Below are 15,814 nucleotides of genomic sequence, written 5' to 3' on the forward strand. Positions count from 1 at the left end.
CCACCCAGCCGCTACCTACCACCACCACCAGTCACCTGCTACCCATCCGCCACTACCACCCACCACCCACCACCACCCACTCGCTACCACCTACCACCCGTCACCGTCACCCACCCACCCGCCGCCACCACCACCACCACCACCACCCACTCGCTACCACCTACCACCCGCCACCGTCACCCACCCACCCACCACCACCACCTGCCCGCCACCACCCACCACCACCCGCCATCCACCTGCCACCACTTACCATCACTCGCCACCACTACCACCACCACCCACTTGCTACCACCTACCACCCACCAACCGCCACCGTCACCCACCCACCAACCATCACCACCCACCCGCCACCATGCACTACCACCCGCCATCCGCCATTCGCCATCCACCTGCCACCGCCACCACTACCACCACCCCCCACCACCACCACCCACTCGCTACCACTCACCCACCCACCACCACCACCCACCCGCCACCACCCACCACCACCAGCTACCCACCACCCACCGTCACCACTTTCCACCACCGTCTTCTGCGCCACTTGCCACCACTCACTCTTTTTTATATTTTAAATTTTTTTTAAACATTTTGTCAATTACCAAACGCGTTTGTAGTTTATGTTTTTCTAATAATAAACAAAAATCAATTTATAAAATTTTTGTAAATATAAACTGAAAATGTAAACGTTACCAAACACCCCCTAAGTATTTGTTTTCTCAGAAAGACTTGAACTTACATCAACGGAGGTGGATGGAATTTATGGAGAATTATGACTTCGAGTTACACTATCATCCGAGGAAGGCCAATGTAGTGGTCGATGCTTTGAGTTGAAAATCTGTGAGCAGTTTGGCAAGTGTGGCCATTCGGGAGTGGGAAATGCTAGGTGTTATTGGCAAGTTCTATTTGCACATGGATGAGTCCAATGAGAGTGCTACTTTGTTCACAATGAATGCTCAACCTACCTTGATTAGTAAGGTCGTAGAGGCACAACAAGGGGACCAGGAAGTAGAGTCTTTTGGGGTTAGAATTTCCAATGGAAAGGTAGAGAAAGGTTTGAACGTCCACTCAGATCTGAGTGTGCGTTACCTAGACCAATTGTTTGTACCAGAACGTTGTAGAGAGGAAGTACTTCGGGAGTTCCATCACTCATGCCTTGCGATACATCCGGGAGGCACCAAAATGTATCATGATCTTAGTCGACAGTTTTGGTGGAGGGGTATGAAGCGAGATGTCGCTTTATTTGTATTGAGGTGCCTTACTTGTCAACAAGTGAAGGCCGAACACGACAGGCTAGCGGGTTTATTGCAACCCTTGCCGATAGTTGAGTGGAAATGGGAACATGTTACCATGGATTTTGTAATTGGGCTTCCTAGAACACAACGAGGCAATGACGCCGTTTGGGTGATTGTTGATAGGTTAACTAAGTCTACCCATTTCATTCCGATGTGCACCAGTGACTCGGTTGAATGCTTGGCAGAGTTGTACAGTAGAGAGATAGTCTGACTTCATGGAGTCCCTGTGACTATTGTGTCGGATAGGGATCCTCGTTTTACTGCCCGGTTGTGGCAAAGTCTTCAAGAGGCGTTGCGAACTAAGTTGACTCTTAGCATCGCTTATCATCCTCAAACCGATAGACAGTTGGAACGTACCATTCAGATTTTGGAGGACATGCTTAGAGCTTGTGTCCTTGATTTCAACAGGTCGTGGGAGAAGAATTTAACCTTGGTTGAGTTCGCTTATAACAATAGTTACAAAGCTAGTATTGGGATGGTGCCATTTGAGGCCTTGTATGGCCGACCTTGTAGATCGCTGGTTTGTTGGGCTGAGGTAGGTGATGCACTGTTGTTGGGTCCAAAAATTGTTAGAGAGACAACCGAGAAAGTTCTTCTCATTTGGAAGAGGTTAGTTACAGCCCAAAGCCGACAAAAGAGTTATGCCGATAAGAGGAGACGACCTTTATCCTTTGAAGTTAGTGATCATGTGTCTCTAAAAATCTCACCAAGGCGGGGTTTGATGAGATTTGGTAAGAGTGGTAAATTGTCTCCAAGGTTGATTGGACCTTTTGAGATCTTGGAACGAATTGGGGAAGTGGCATACCAGTTAGCCTTACAGCCACAGTTTTCGGGGGTTCACAATGTGTTCCTTCTATCTATGCTTAGAAAGTATGAACCCGACCCTTCACATGTACTTGATTGGGTTTATTTGGAGGTAGATGAGGATGCCTCTTATGAAGAGGGATTGGTTCAAATATTAGATACCCGGGAGCAAGTGCTACGGGGTAAAACTACACCGTTGGTAAAGGTGTTGTAACGACACCATGGGGTTGAGGAAGTGACGTGGGAACGGGAGGCGGAAGTCCGCTCCAAATATCCGGATTTGTTTGAAAATGTTTAAAATTGCTTTTCGTAGTAATATTCCCTAGTGTTTGAGGGAAATGCATTGGGATTGTTAAATACATGTTGTTATGTATATTGTTATTTTAAGCATGAAGTTGTTGTGGGTTGTCATTTCTTTTTGGGAAACTTCATGTTTATGAGTAGTTGTGAGGTTGTTGATAATGAGGTCATCGTAATGTAATGGTGAGATTTGATTGGGAACTCATATTGTGATTTGAAAATGAAGCAGCGTGGTTTGATTGCTGGAAACCCTTGTTGAGTAGTTTGATTTGAAATTTTAGGGACGAAATTCTTTAACGGGGGAAGGTTGTAGCGATCCTGATTTCGATCCTCCTTTTATGTTTTGCCACTTCGATTGGGCCGGTCGGGGGTCGAGCTGCCTGGTCGACTCACGGGGGTCCAGGGGGCAGCGCCCCTCAAAACAAAAATGCAAAACTCATTCGAAGTTGCTTGTCCGCTCGGTCGGTCTGGAGTGTCGGGAGTTGAATCGAGAGAAAATTCCGGGCTGAGAGTCAGGGCCGCACGTGCAGGGGCCTTGGGCCGCACGTGCATGAGAGGGCTGCACATGCGGATTTGAGGGGAGAGCTGGGGCAGCACACTGCTAAAATTGCACGTGCGGTAGTTAGGTGCAGCGAAGAAGGCCACACGTGCGAAAGGCATGCTCCGCACGTGCAGTGGTAGGTAGATCCAAAATTTTCTCCTTTTCTTCTCTTTGGGCTAAAGTGTATCTCACTTTCTCTCTCTCTCTCTCTCTCTCTCTCTCTCTCTCTCTCTTTAAAATTGTTGTTTGCTCTCCATTCTCTCTAAAAACCTCCATCAAATATCCTAGATCTTTGATTTCATCAAATCCATTGGGATTTAGATCTAAGTTCTTCACCAAAATTGGTTGTCTAGACGAAAGCCACATTGTGTACGGTGGAGATCGAGTTTGAGCATCGTCGATTTTGGGATTTCCAACTCATTTGTTCTTCAAACTTGAGGTGGGGATTTTCTTTGAGTTATATATATGTTTTTGCAAGGTCCAGATGATTTTGAAATCATCCTTTGATTAGCTTTGAAATTGGGTGGTTGATTCAAGAAGATGAGTAATTTTTGAAAGTGGGTTACTTTCTTAAAATTAGAAATCGAGGGTTTTAAAATATGTTGATTGAACAAAGAGGATTTTGGTGAGATTTTTCTCAAATGTTGAAGATGGATGGTTTTTGGTGAGAAAAACCAAGAAATTGGGGATTTTTATAAGAAGTTGAAAATCCATGGTTGATATTGTTATATCTATTTTGATTGCCCAAAATAAATGATGTTTGGAAATTTCTTGTTTGTATTGTATAAATGACAAATTTTGAGAAAATACGAGAGTTGTTGTTTATTTTGAAAATTGTTATTCAAATGTTGATTTAGTCTTGAAATGACTAATTTGTTGAAAATGCTCGGAATATGGAAGATGTGTTATTCCTCGGATGAATTGAAATAAATGTATATTTATTCATCTTGTGAAATTGCATGGAAAGTAGAAATGGGAATTTTGATCACAATGGTAGCATTGTGTGGAAGAATTGGAAGTGGAAGAATTGTTGCATTGTATTGATTATTGTTGCATTGGCATATCAATTCATTTGGTTACATTTAGTTTTGAATGTTGATTTGAAAACCTTGCATTGAGAAAAGAATGTTTGGAAATAGGTTTTCATGAAATGGTTTTGGGGTAAATACGGTGGTGAGTCTCGATAGGTGGTGTAGACGAAATTGATTAAGTTGGCCTGAGTGTCTTTGGTGAAAGACCAGAAAGTCACATGAATAGGTGTCGAGCCTTCCGGTTAATATCGGTAAAAATGAAAATTTGGTAGTACTTGTATAGTCTACTTGCAGACACCGATTTAAGGATTAGCAGAGTTGTATTTACCGCCCCTTGAATGAAATTGTTATGTTTTAAACAATGGAATTGCATCGCATCGTTGAGCATGATGATTTTCAAAAGAGGAAGATGTAATTTATTTTCAAAAAGACATAGCATGGCGTATGCATACATCTTTTGAGACTTGTATGAAACGTATATACTTTGTTAAGAATTTCCTACTGGGCTTTATGCTCACCCCACGGGATTATTGTGCAGGAAAAGAGACGGTGATTCCGCCCAACTAAGGGTGTAGAAATGTGTGTGTTGGGAGTACAATGCTCTCACTTTGCGTGACTCTGTTTTGTAAGCCAAGGGCTATATTTGTATGGTTTGAATAACCAATTTGTGTAATCGGGCCTAAGTTGTGGAAACTTGTAAACCCATAAGGGTATTTATTTGTTTATGTCATCTTGATTTGAGGTGAATGTATGATCGCATGAGGATTATTTGTGTCATGTACTGTAAGCGTGAAGATTTACTTTCAGTTTTACTTTAAAGAAACATGATTATGGTATCATCATTTGGGCATGAAAATTAGGGCGTTTCACTTCAACTTTGGAAGTTGAGGAGTTGCCCATAAAAAGTTGTTCATTGTTGTCCACTATAGAATAAGATGTGAACATCGTTTTGTCAGCATGAATATGGCGAGTAGCATCGGTGTCCACCCACCATTCTTTAGGATTTCCGACAAGGTTTTCCTCGAAAACAATTGCAGAAAGATTTATGACATCTACACCATTGGAAATTTTGTCCGTTTCGGTCATATTGGTTTAAGCAGGCCTCTTGCTTGTTCTTTCTTTGCCTTTGCATTTGCTATGACAATCTTTGGCCTGATGTCCCTCTTTGTCACTGATGTAACATTTTCCATTAAACTTGTACTTTTTAGTTCCCCCCCCCCCTTTAGAGCCTTGTGAGGAATTTTCTCTAGAAAACTTCCGTTTCTTGGCTTTTGGAGCATGTTCCACCACATTTGCCTTAGACTCCATTGGATGCTTACCAGCACGCTTTTCAGAATTGCGGTTGTCCTCTTCAATCCTGAAATGCATAATCAATTCTTCTAAAGACATTTCTTTGAGCTTGTGTTTGAGGTAGTTTTTGAATTCCTTCCAGCCTTATGGTAATTTCTCAATTAAGGCTGCAACTTGGAAGGTTTCACTGAGTGGCATACCTTCTACGTGAATGTCATGCAGAATGAGTTGGAGATCTTGAACTTAGCTGATAACAGTCTTAGAATCAACCATCACAAAGTCTAGGAATTTGCCAACTACAAATTTCTTTGGGCCAGCATCTTCTGTTTTGTACTTTTTCTCCAAAGACTCCCAAAGGTCCTTTGCCATTTTGATAGGACAGTAGATGTTGTATAATGTGTTCTCAAGTCTGTTCAAGATGTAGTTCTGGCAAAGGAAATCAGCATGTTTGCAGGCATCGACCGCAGCAACCACTTGCCGATTAGTTTCATGCTCTTTCAAAGTAGGAGCATCCTCACTAAGAAAACAAGCCGGGTTGAGAGTAGTAAGATAGAACAACATTTTCTGCTGCCATCTTTTAAAATTAGTTCCTGAGAACTTCTTTGGCGTCTCACTGTGATTGACTGGCACAGTTACAACAGAAGGGGTTGGAGCAATTGCAGCCACCACACTAGTACTTGTTTGAGCATTAGTTTAAACAGTTTCAGTAGCCATGAATTCTAAATTATAAAACAAAATTATAATAAGAATTTTATACTACACAGAAAATTTAAATTAAAGCCACGAAATTAAATTCTGTAAAAATAAAAGAAACAAGAGTTGTAACTTTTATTTCCAATTAATTTGAAAATAAAATAAAATTTTATTTAAACAAATTAATTCCACACAGAAAATTAAATTTCTGTAACACTTCAATAATTAAAATATTGAAACATAATTTTAATTAATGAACACTCAGAAATTATTTTTGAAAACCAAAATTAATTTCTGACAAACTTCACAAATAAATATTCTGAGTTTTTAATGACACCAGTATATTACTACTAGTTGTCAAAGAAAATAAACAGTATATTACTACTATTTGTTTTTTCCAACCAGAATATTTCTTTGTAAAACCATAGAAAATAATTTATGTAAGAAGAAGAAGAGAAAAGGAAACAAACGAAAAATTCTATATAAACAGAATAATTCAAATCTGTCGTAAGATTGTTAGAACAATCTTCTGTGTAAAATAAATAAATTTGAAACCAAATCAAATAAATAAAAATAAATCACTAACATAATTTATTTTATCGAACCGAATAAAACTTTAAAAGATCAAGTCGAGTGTGTGACACTCTGTCTTTAAGGCAGATTCGCCCCGCTACGATGCTTACGGATAAAAGGCATTTATCTCCCAAGATACAATGATCTTCACAAATTGTAGTAGCACTCCAAACAATTTGTACGGCGAACAAAACCTGTGTTCTATACTCTTAAAAGTATTCCCTAAAAATTAATATGAAGAATTATACGAAGAAAGAGCAAAATGGGAAGGGAACAGATTTTTTCTGGATGTTTTTCAGATCTAGAAATCTGCTGGAAATATCTCTATTTATATGCAAGAAGATGACCCTTCAAAATTGTCCGAATAGGTATGAAAACCCTAAACAGATACAGTTTGAATTTCAAATAGATCTGGAGCAATTTCAACAGATAACTGTAGCAGTTTTGGATCTATCCAGAAACTGCTGGGCAGTTTTGAACCTGTCTCGTAGTTAAAAAACCTGTTTAACAGTTGGGAATTTAGTGGAATTCGGAGGCAAAGTTTTTGGACAAAAAATTTGAATTCAAATACATTTTGAAATTCAAATAATTTCCTACAAGAATTTGAAAAAATTCAAATAAATTTTGTCCAAAAAATTAATGTTAGACCGATCCGACCAACACCCGCGCCCAACATGGCTTGGCTTGGCCGGTCGGCGACGTGCGCGCATATATGTGGTGGTTTGGGCTAAGGTTCACTTTGTCCATAACTCCTCACTTCTACAAACTTGGGGTGCCCCTTGGGACCCAACCCAAGTGTTGCCACCTAGAGTTTATATACATACACATGCTCTCTTAAAGTTTCAATGTGGGACAAGCCTTACAAGTTAATCCACTTTTAATTCTTTAATTGTCCATTCCATGAACCTAAAAACGATGTCAAGTTCCCATTCACTCATAAATGGCTTTGACGAACCGTTTTCACGGTGTGACTTGCCGTGCGGCAAGGAGCACGTCACCTCTTCGGACCCACCCCAAAAGATGTGTGGGACCCACTCAATTTTGGGCTTAGAGTTGGCCCAAAATAAGCCTATAAAAACCAAATTTTCCAACAGAATGTCACGTGACCTTAATATTGTATTGTGGTATTGTTATAACAAGTGCACGTGTTGATCTGAGAACACCTAATAAATTCTTTGATTATATCGTGACATTATCACATATATGATCTAGTTTTTGTTTTAACATTTTTCCCAATAATTTTTTCATTTTCCCTTATTCTCTGTGAAAAAATTCTCTCCATCGACACAAATTTATCGACATGACAATTTAAGACCCGGAAATTGGGCGTGGTTCATTGCCTAGTTTTAAGAACAAATAAAAACAATGAAACAATGAATAGAAAAAAAAAAATCAATCGACTTATACAATGAATGATTTTATCACTATATACAAAGGCAATATTATAATTCAGAGTAACTTTCATATTCATGATGAAAATAAGATGGCATTATCACGCAAAATTTACTATAAAATGGATCTTGACTGCATAAAAATGATACATTAACTTAGCTACTACTAGCATTAGATGTGGTACTTCTCCTACTAACCCAATTTTTCCTCAAAGAATTAGGCGAAAGCGTCGGTGGATCACTCTTCAACAACACAACATCATCAGTCGGTATATCCACCTCCTCGGCAACCTTCCTATCATAACCCACACTGCTAATTTCCTTCAAAACCTCCAACACTTCTTTCATAGACGGCCTCATATCTGCAACAACCCTCACTTTATCTTAGTCATCCTCGCATGCATTCACATGAATTTGTCTTGTTAAGTTTGCATCTACAGACCTTGATTCGTTTTGTCTAAGTGTTGCTTGCATGTTTTGTTTCTTGCTTGGTGTGTGTTAAGCCAAGGTCATCCTAAGCCTAGGTCACACCCTTGAACCTCTTATACCTAGGACCATCTTGGAATCCACTTTGGTTGACCTCCACCTTCGCCCTGGCATATTGGCCGAGATGTCGTCATCTAGGCCGAGGTGTGCATCACCTAGGCCGAGATGTGTATCATCTAGGCCGAGATGTTATCATTTAGACATCCTAAATCTTTGATCCTTGCACCTGGTGATCTTGTTCCTGGACTGCTATGACCTAGACCGAGGTGTGGCACATCTAGGCCGAAGTGTAGCACAGCTAGGCCAAGTGTTATCCTTCCTAACCGAGATCATTGAGACCTTACTTGCCGAAGCCTATGTCTTGATCCGAGGTCATTACCTGCCGGAGTACCCATGTCACCTTACTTCTTATACACACTTTGTCATGCTCTTGTCTTGTCATTCAGTCCCCTTTTTGAGGAAACCCAATCCGGTAGTGCCACGTGTCCCAGCAGAGGGTTAAGCCTGCTGGCAGTAGAGAAACCCACATCATTTGTCATATCTTTGTCCTAGAAAGAGAGAGAAGCTCTAGGGAGAGAGGAAGAGGAGTTCTTGAGAGAGAAGTAGATTTCCAAGCTTGATCCTTAGAGTCTAAACCATTTGATCCGAGTGTTGAGGTTAGATTCTTGATTTACTCTTGTTATTCTTTATGTTTATTCGATCGCATTGCATGATCTAGCATGATTCATGAGCCATGCATTGGTTTAACGTTTGTTTTAGAAAGAGAAAATAATGTTCTTGTGTTCTTGGAATAAAACCACATTTTGATCTGAAAGTTTGTATCAAAATCCATGTTTTTGTGTTTGTTTTCATGGAATCTCCAAGTATGGGTACCCAAGTCCATGTTTTTGAACTCATACCACGAAATCTCATATTTTGAATAAAGAAGTAATGATTTTAGGAATTATGTTCTTCATGTTCATATTCTTCATGTTCTTCAAAGGAAACCCAGATTTTCCCTAGACTTCGTTCCCTGAATGTGGTCATCGGGACCACATCTCGGCCAAGACCTGGTAGGTACCCAGCATGTTTTCCCGAGATGAGAAACAGTGTTTTAACTCCCAGCCCGTGTTGTGCTTCGTCTTGACTGAGTTTTGAAAGAAATGTCGAGATCATTTACACTCATGCAAAGCTTGTTTTAGGAATGCATTCCATGTCCATTGTTGAGCATCTCTTCTTGTCTTCTTGAAATGCATTCAATGGGATTTATTATGTACTTGTAGGCCTTGGATCCTTGCTTGTAACCCCCACACCCGAAGAGCTACATGAGTGGTATTTTTAATAAAGCTATGTTATAAAGTTTTGATAAAGCTTTGCTTGTCTCGTTTTGGAAAAGTGCTTGTTCAAGCATGAATGATTATCCCTAATTTTTTTGTATCAAGTATTATCTTGTTTTGATGACATTCTTGGAAAGTCCTTAGTGCTAGGGGACTATAATGCAACTAGCACCCTTGTTTGAGATATCTCCCTTGTCTTGCCACCGACGGTTTACCGCGTGGGTTTGTCCCGAATGTCATCTCTTGTATTATATTGATGCTAGTAAGCATCCTTTGAAGCTTTGAAAGACTAGATATATGAACTTGGTTCATCCCTTGATTTTGTACAAGCTATGATATGTGTTGTTTTGATAAAGATCTCGGATATCATTCATTTAACCCTTTATTACTAATATCATTCACTGAGTATCCAAGCTCACCCTCTCCTTATATATATGTAGGTGACGAGCATGAAGGTGGTGACGTCCAGATGTGTTTTGCAAGATGTTTTTGGATTCCTATTTTGTGGCATCTAGAAGATTATGCTTCTTGGCTTTGTAATTCATTTCTTTTGTATATGTCGGCTTGAGAAGCCTTTTGATCAAGATGTATTATGTACTTATTTTATTGTACTCAAGTTGTAAGACCATGTTAGGATGTATGTCATTTCATTTGATCTATGCACAGCTCTTATGGACTACTTAGATTTAAATTTATTGCTTCCGTACATGTAAGCCCCATATGCATACTCTGATTGTGTGTGAATCTTTATAAGTTGGCCTTTGGTAATCTCGGATTACTGGCCATCACGGCAACATTCTACTAGGGGCGGAATGGGGTCGTGACAATATCGCTCTCATTCAGCAAACACTAAAATGCCAACTCAGTAACCACCTCTATCATCTCTCCCACCTTATAATTCGATTCAAACCCAAGGCACGGGTCAACAAGCTCATAAAGTTCATGATTTTTAATTTTATTAATCACCATATTAGACAAATTAATTTCGTGGCAATGCTTTATAATGTCCACTGCTGGCTTAGATGATATAAGCTTAATGAAAACAACCCCTAAGCTATAAACGTCACTTTTATTAGTAGGTTGGTAGCATTCATGGTACTCGGGGTCCACATAACGTGGAGTGCCTTGTGGGGCTGTGGACACATGGGCCACATCAGTTGGGAAAAGATGAGAAAGTCCAAAATTAGTAACTTTAATGCAAAAGCTGTTGTAGAGCAAGATGTTGTTAGTTTTGACATTGTGGTGAATGACGTTAGAAGCATGGAGGCAAGCCAATGTGCTAGTGGTTTCAAATGTAATGCTCATTCTTGTAGTCCAAGAGAGGGAACTGGGTTTTGCTCAGTTGCCGTGGAGGTCATTACAGATGTATTCATAGATGAGGAGGAGCTGGCAGCAGTGGCGGGAGATGTAGCCGTAGAGGGAGACGAGGTTTGGGTGGTGGAGATAGGTGAGGATCTCTATTTCGTTCATGAATTGTTCCACTCTTTTGAAATTATGTTCATATAATTGCTTCACTGCAACTACACACCCGTCTCGAAGTTTGCTTGGTTAAGATTATATGAAAAAAGTGGTTGGTCTCAATCAAATGGTGCATGTAAGTATGCTTTTCATTACAATAAACCATAGGAAAGAAAGGGAACTCTATAATATACAACTCAAGAAACAAGTTGTGTCATATGCTCCAGAGTTTGTGTAATTTTTTATTATAAGTCATTGGAATAGTGGTTAACAATTTAGATGGCTTGCTTAAAATCGGATTAAATTGACTGAATTAAAAACTATGAGTACAACTTTTACAAAATTGAAACTTTGACAACGCAAGTGACATAATGAATAATTTAGGGACTATAAAAATATTTTATCCATCAAAATATTTCAAAAAAAAGGTAGCTTTATGAGGACTGGACAATCCAGTCTAGGCTCGTGGCCTTTCTAAGGGCCTCAATTCGATGATTCGTTGATAATCTCTCTATGTAGATCATCTACACAAGCACGCACACATGAATGCGCACACACACAAAAAAAAAAAAAAAAGAAAAAAAAATGTGTGAACGAAAGATTGATCTGATAATTTCAACCATATGATTTCATCACATTGGTTTTCAAAAAGGGGGATAATAAATGTGATTTTGAAACTTATTTATCTACTTTTTTATAATATAAATGTGATAAATATAAATAATCTACATATAAAAATTTAGCAATTCTACTAATCAAATCATCAAAAGTGAGACTCGTGGTAAGTCCACAGGTTGAATTGGACATTCCAATCCTTTTGGGGACTAAAACGAAGCATTCTCCATTAAAAAAAAAAGAAGAAGAAGAAGAAGAAAAATTCGTAGAATATTGTGCTGCCAACATCGTATTCATTCATCTATCTAAAAAAAACAACTGTATTCATTCGTTCATTAAAGCAAGTTACGCTTGTAGGATAGTTTTGGGTTTATAAATACCTTGGTATACAGTGCCAAATCCTCCATCTCCAACTTCTTTCTTGGAATCAAAATTGTTGCTGGCTTTTTGGATTTCATTATAGCTGAAAGTTTGGACTCCATAGTAGCTTGCTTCCTTTTCAATATCATTCATTGAAGATGTATGAGAAGTGTATCGAGATATCCAAGATGACGTCGAATTGCATTTTTTGTTCCAGTGATGATAGATGATGCAAACAATAGCCACCACCACAATAACTCCCACTGCCCCAAGCCCTGCATTATCAAAAAAAAAAAAAAAAAAAAATTGAAAACAAAAAACCAAGTGAGAATATGCTCTATAACAAGAAGTTTAGACAACTATTGGCACAAAAATCATTCATAAAATCAAACAAAATCTATCCAAGTGAATATAATATTGAACAAATTACATTTGTAGTAATACTTGTAATTTACTTTTTCGGTCAATTTGGTCATTGCAATTCTAATTGTATCAATATTACTCTTGAATTTTTTACGTTGTGTTAGTTTAGTCTCCCTTTAGAAATTAGATGGATCAATGGGTAAAATAGTCCATTCACTTTCTTCAAAGTGATTGAGGAGTTATTGTCGAATTTGACTTGATTCATTCACTTTTATTGGTCCATTCGCTTTTGAATGGATCACTTCACCTTTAATTTTTATCTAATTTTTTAATAGATGTTATTAATTTGTCTAAATTGACAAAATGTCAAAAAGTAAAGATAAAATTGATAAAATTGAAACTACATTGACCAAATTAGTATAAGAGACAAATTGAAAGAATCATATGTATAATTGGCCTTAAAATATTTTTACATGTAAATCCCACTACTAATTTTTCTAAAATTTTGTTCATTTTTATATATATTTTATATTTGATTATGAGATCAATTTATAGAATGTAAAACAATAGAAGAAACTTAATAGGAGGGGCATATTTACCTATATCAAGCGTTGTTCCCCACTTCATTTTATGTCCCGTATATGATCATGAAACATGATAAACCATTAGCACAAATATTATCACAATGCAAACTGTGATAGTGTGATATATGAGAATTCTGATGTAATCTCTACCCTAATTTTCATTTTAATGGTCTACTTGTAAAAATTTACTTATATATATATAAAATAAAGAAAGAAAGAAAGAACAAATGGACACAAGATTGTGGATACAAGTTCTTGTCTCTAGGACTAAAATTTGGACCAATAAAGAAAGAAATAATTGAAAAATGTTGGATACACAACACGAACCACTCTAAAAACAGGCATGCTGACCATGGATGGATTGGAATGCCATAAAAAACATAAGTGAATTATTTTTTAAACACCAATTGATTTTAGAAGAGATAGTGAAACATGGTCCGACTAGAAAGAATGATAAAAAAGACTAAGTTTCACTACGCTTATCGTCGTCACAAGCTTTGGAAAGTTGTTTATTGGAGCAAAAACAACCACAGTTTCCTCCACTTCTCTTGCAATCACTGCAATAATCTTCACTCCATTGCAAAGCAAACCCTCTTCTCAAACTCTCCACAGGCGCATTCACCCAAGAATTCTGTTAGGTTTTTGTAATTGATAATTCCGTTTGACAAAATTCCTTTTAGTTATATTTTATTCGCTGTTTCATTTCAATAAGGACATGAGTGTTTAGATGTGAATCCAACCCAAATTGTGCTTATGCAGAGGTGTAGCTTGCTTCACATGCTCATTTTGAATGCAATAGCCCTACAGTTTGGACTGTCGTGATTTTGAATCTGTTTTCACAAGTGCAATGTGAAATAGATAAACACAAATGAGTCCAAATCTGAAAAATCTTTTGGAAAATCAATTTTGAATAAAAATGCCAAAAATGGACTGCTTTGCCAGATTTCAGAGTCACCACCTAAATATTTTTGGGAAATTTAGGAAACTCGAGACTCGTGCCAAAGGCCACTTATCCGTCATCACCAAAGTGTCTTGGCTCGGAAGCTTAGGTATGAGAGGGGAAGGTCATGAATTGAGCACCCCACTCACCAGATCAAAGATCGACTTCTACTAATCATGATGTGAATCTTATGTATAGTATATGCTCTTGTTTCAATTATTTAGTCTAATTTACTATGTGATGCACACAAGTATAGACTAATTCGCAAAATTTGGAACGCTTTGATTTCATATTTGTTTTGAAAAGTGTTTGAATATGTGCCACTTGAAAAAATTATATCATATGTACATTAATCAAATTATCCCAACTTAAGCGAAAAAAATACTTCATCCATCGGTATTCAAACAAGTATGTCACTTAAGCACTTAGCCTCGTGGTATTATACTTGATATGACAACAATCACACGCATGTAATATGCTAAAGCAATAAATGCTCACCTAGTACTCCAAGGCAAGCCAAAATAAAAAAAAAAAAAAAAATTGAAAAATGCGTGCTCTAATATGCACATGACTAATGCAACACATACAAAATGCAACTGTAGATACCCTATTTTTGACCACCCTTAAGACTTGGGGGCCACTAATTGATCAATCGAGGATGAAAGTTGTGTTGTGCAAATGTTCAATTTCTTCAGCAAGGAGAGCTTCTAAATCCCAACCTTACACCCTATTTTGACCAAAATTATTTTAGGCCTTAAAACCCTCTCTTTCAAAATATTTTTGAAAATGTTTCTACGATGTTCTGAGGCTTCCATTTTGTAAAATATTGCACTTTTCGGTAACCAAGTAAGGACAAAGTGGAAATAAATGAAAGGGCGGTGAACCCTTTGGAAAAAATCTTTAAAACATCTTATTTAAAGGTTTGGAGTTGAAGAAAATAAGAGGGGATGGAAGAAAACTAGTTGGGGGAAGAGTTAGGCATCAATCAGTTAAGAGAAAACTGATTAACTTTCACTAAAATAGGCATATTTCTTTTCACACTTATAATTTAGATGTGAGGCTTCCCCCATTGTAAATTAGAATTTCGAGGCTTCAATTTAGACTCAAGAATGACCTAAAACAGAGTCCGGATGAAGGAGTTATGCCCATTTGAAATCGGGCCTAAAAACATATTTTTATGGCCGGCCACTTTAGTGGCCTGCCAGCTAGTAGTGAAATTTTTGGCCTTTTTTTAAGTAGATTGACCCACTTTTGGTAGGGTTCCGTCTACTAATATGTCTTGTCGTCCATCATTAGTGGCCTGCCGGCCACAAGTGTCAAAAGCAGATTTTTTGCAGATATTTTCCTCCAGTTGTTTCCACAAACCTCCATCTATTTGTATATAGATATGTTCGACTGAAGCTCATATATTCCTATATATAGAGGACCTTCTCTCTTGGTTTTAAGGTTAGAAAAATTTTGGGAACAAAAATATCCTCTCTCTCTACAATTATCTCTCTCTCTCTACATTTCTCTCTCTCTCTCTCTAGCAAGTTTGTGCATAGTAGCTTAGATACATCACACTTTTGCCTATACCTCCTTAACCAAAGTAGTTCATCTTTGAGTTGAGGTTCCTTGAGGCCTTCTTGGAGCTGTAGAATGTGGTTTTGGCTTTAATTGTTGCCTAAAGTTAGTCTTCCCTTCAAGAGGTATAATACTTGCCTTTTTAACTTGCTTTACATACTTGTTTTTCTTATCTTTTCCCACTAATTTTGGGCTGTTTTTGGGCTATAAAAAC

General features: G+C 38.0%; 1 pseudogene; it reads right to left on the reverse strand.

The window, feature by feature from the left end:
- Positions 1-7,816: 7,816 nt before the first annotated feature.
- Positions 7,817-13,140, reverse strand: LOC114284561 (LEAF RUST 10 DISEASE-RESISTANCE LOCUS RECEPTOR-LIKE PROTEIN KINASE-like 1.1; annotated as a pseudogene).
- Between the last annotated feature and the right edge of the window lie 2,674 nt (positions 13,141-15,814).

Source organism: Camellia sinensis, chromosome 15 (assembly GCF_055761805.1).
Source record: "Camellia sinensis isolate YWXY chromosome 15, ASM5576180v1, whole genome shotgun sequence".
NCBI lineage: Eukaryota > Viridiplantae > Streptophyta > Magnoliopsida > Ericales > Theaceae > Camellia > Camellia sinensis.